This window comes from Benincasa hispida, chromosome 4 (genome assembly GCF_027475165.1).
Source record: "Benincasa hispida cultivar pf3 chromosome 4, pf3_genome.v1.1, whole genome shotgun sequence".
Classification (NCBI taxonomy): domain Eukaryota; kingdom Viridiplantae; phylum Streptophyta; class Magnoliopsida; order Cucurbitales; family Cucurbitaceae; genus Benincasa; species Benincasa hispida.
The window spans coordinates 65,878,787-65,882,657 of record NC_143481.1 but is presented as its reverse complement, the minus strand read 5'-3'; the positions used below and the strand labels follow the sequence as shown (position 1 = coordinate 65,882,657).

Here is a 3,871-nt window from a genome sequence, read left to right as displayed (position 1 = left end):
TTAAGAACAAAAAGCAATGTAACAGGAGTGAGATGAAGTGTGTATAAATTGACTTTCATTTAACTGATTCTTTGTCTAAAATTAATCATAAAGCTAAATAGAAATGGATTGAACTAAAAACAGGGGCGGCAGGTGAAGGGGTGAAGCTAAGGACTAACAAGTGTGAGCTGGCAAATTACCAACTTTATCTTTACTGCCAAAAGTCAGAACATAACCTTTTTTTTTTAATTTTTTTTTTAATAATAATAATAAAAATAAACAGCACTAATGTTTGGTCATATTTAATATACATTATTATATACAATTCAAATTTGTACTAACTCACTGACTCAACACCAAACCCAATAAACAAAACATTGTAAAAATAATAATAAAAAGAAAAAAAAAAGAACCTGACGTGTCCACAATGTTGTTGTTCAGAGAATCTCACATAGCAATAAAAAAAATAAAAAAATAAAAAAAAAACTTTTTCTGTCCGATCAATGGGCCACCCCCTCCCTTAAGGTGGGCCATGGATTGGACAGTCCTTTTTTAAATTGGGCTTTTTTTAAAGGCCCAATCCCAATCTTTGACCTGCCAAGTCACACCTCGTCTCTACAAATCCAACCCTTGATTTCACCAAATCAAATTCCATCCACACGTTTTGTTGATGATGATGCCCTATCACAAACGCTTCTATTCCTAACAAATCCGAATTCCCAAATGTTAGGCAATACACCAACTCGTTTCCCTTCATCATTCCCGGTACTCTGTACAGCAGAACCTCCCCTCCGACTACCATCTCCGCCCCATGGAACATCAGACTCACCGCCGGTAACGGCGGTAGCTTCCCTTCTTTCGCTGCTACTCTGTAGCATAAGTCCATTGCTCCTTGGAACACGAAGTTTGGATCACCCAGTGGGATTAAAACCCCTTTCGTTTGCTCTAGAAACTCGTTTTTCAAAGCTGTGTAGACTGGTCCCAGAAGAAACGTGAACTGGGTACCTGAATCCACCATGGTTTGTCCGGCGCCGGTGTGATCTGGTGCGAAGATTGATTTCGGGAGTGGGAGGATTTTGTTCCCTACTCTGATTCCGTCGAGTTGGACGGTGTAAGCGACTCGGTCGTAATAGGGTAATGGGGTTGAGATTTGAACTAAAGGCGTGTAGGTTAAATTCCCAAGCCACGAAACAGGTGCGTCGCCGAAAAGAAGAACCCCTGAAGAATCACTACCCGATATGCAATAAGAGAATTTCGGCAAACCCAATTGCGTAACAAACGAGAGCGATCCTCTGTTCATACCCATTAATCCAGTGGTCTTCGCGTCCTCCTCTGAATTCGAACTGAAACCCGAATCCATACACCCGAATAAAGTTCCGGGTTGAGCCGATGAACCGATTCGGAACGTGTCCGATGCGAGGTTGCCCTCGAGCGACGATGCATCGGCGTAAGAGACAAAGACGTGGCAGAGCTTTTTCGGGTCGCAGATAACCGGGTTGGGTAAATCTCGGGTTCGGGTGCGGCAAATGGGGGACGAACAGGGGATTGGTGAGTAAGAAGAAGAGGAAAGTGGGTTAAAAACAGAGGTTAAATTTGGGGATTTTTTGCAGTGAAGCCATGAGAGTTCACTCCCTGTATCGAGAACCATGGTGACTTGTTGAGGAGGCGAGCCAACAGTTAAGGAAACAGTCAAAGTGACATTATGGTGGAAACTGAGCTTATTGGAAGGCTGAGAAATCAAACCCATCTGTGTTTTGAGAGGCAAAACCAGGGTCATCTGAGTTGCAGAAAAACAGAGGCTCTGTTTTAAAGACAGACCGTAGATGAGAAGTTGCAGTAGACGGAGGAGGAAGAAGAAGGCCATGATTTCGTGATGGAATCGAATCTAAAATCACAGAGAAGTGAAGGAAAAGGGGGAAGGGGTTTGAAATGGTATGGATTTGTTCGTTGGGTTTGGGACTGAAATAACAGAGGAAACAGTGGGTTATGTGTGTCGTTAAAACAGTGCGTTTTGAATACGAAAACGTGCATTAAGAGAGAGGCAAAAATGTTGTCTTATTAATTTACGTTCTTATAATTTTTGTAATTTGAGGTATGTAATGCGACACCCACATTTAAATTTTTTACACGAACAACGAGGCATATTGTTTGCAAAATAATAATAATAATAATAATAATAATAATAATAATATATCGCTATGGAAATAGAAACTTTTAAAATCAAATGAATTGAGAATAAGACTCGTGTGCCTTTCAAGGCTGCAAGATTGGGTTTTTGGGTTTGGTAATATTGCGAAAAAGGAATGGTTGTTTGATTTGTTATTTTTTCCTATTTTATTATTTTGTAATTAATTATACTTTAGAAACTAATTTACATAAATTTAAATAATTACTTTGGAAAAATATTAGACATATGAATGGAAAGAGTAGGTATTATTAGAATTCTAAATGTCGTTTAATAATCATTTATTTTGTAGTTTCATTTTTTAAAAGTTATTCTCTCTCCATTTTTTTTAAGCTTTTTTATCTACTATTTTATCCCTGTTTCTTTTTCAAAAAAAGTCAAAATTTGAAATTCAAAGAAAATGTATTTTTAAAAATTTTGCTTTTTATCTTTGGAATTTGGCTTAGAAATCAACTTTTTTTTTTATTTAAAAAAATATGTAAATCATAGTAATAAATTCAGAAAAAATAGGTTTGATTTTTGAAAAAAAATGCTTATTAAAATGGGACCTTGAACTTTTTTCTAACAAATTTCATCCTTCTTTATGAAGATTTTTTGGGCATAAAATATAGGAAAAAATATGTCATTGTAAAATTTTGAAAAGAAAAAAAAAAGTTATTGTTATTTACCAACTCGAGCATAGATTGTATCTCTTAAAAAAGATATGGAATAAGAGGTTAGATGTTTGAATTGAACACAAACCAAATTAACAATTTATTGAATATGATCTTGACATCTATATTTACTAAGTTAAGGATAGGAATTAAATGACATTAAATAATTTAAGAAATTAATTAAATATTTAAATTTGCAATCTTATTAACGAGTATTATAATAGAACATCCTTAAAAAAAATATTATAATAGAACACGAACAGTTAATGTTAATAATTTTTTAAAATAAATTAAACAATCGAATCTAACCTTCTTTTTTTAAACAGAAATTTTAGAAGTAGAATTAGAGTAGAAGTAAAGGAAGAAAACGAAAACTTAAAAAACAAAAAAATCATGAAGTAGAGCACTAACGACCCAATGTGCAAAAAAAACTTTATTCCAACGATTATTTTCGGCATGAATGATGAGAAAACAAATCTTATGCTTAAAAAAAAGGAAAAATGTTTGAGCATAAAATAAGGTTAAATTACAATTTTAGTCATAATTTTTAAGATTTGTATCTATTTTATTCCCAAACTTTTAAAGTATCAAAATTTATATATAATATATTAGACAATGATTAAAATATTGATGTTGATATCGAAATTTCAATATTATGGATACATCAATAGATATATCTATCAAATATCAATATTGATAGACATTTTTGTAGGTTACAAATTTTATTAAAAAAAAAAATATTTAGATTAATAGTTAAGTTGTTTGCACTCTTAAACTAAGTTATGAATATTGTTATTAGTGTTTCTATTCACATTGGACTAAATAGTTTTTTTTTTTTTTAATGGTTTACAAGCATTTATAAAATATGTTGGAGATATCTACATATATTTAATTTCGATGTCACACCCTTCAATTTGTGGATATATTGACATGTTAATAGACATTGTCATCCTTGATATCAAGTTATTATTGCCATTATTATTTTATTTTGAATTTTTTAGAGATCCATTAAGTACAAAATTAATTGAAAGCTCAAGATCTTATTAAACACGAA

At 32.8% G+C, this 3,871-nt stretch overlaps 1 pseudogene across 1 annotated transcript; it reads right to left on the bottom strand.

Moving 5' to 3' along the window:
• Positions 1 to 206: 206 nt before the first annotated feature.
• LOC120074931 (aspartic proteinase PCS1 pseudogene) lies at positions 207 to 2,239 on the bottom strand (annotated as a pseudogene). Its single transcript, XR_016528926.1, has one exon. The product of XR_016528926.1 is annotated as an aspartic proteinase PCS1 pseudogene (transcript).
• Positions 2,240 to 3,871: the final 1,632 nt, after the last annotated feature.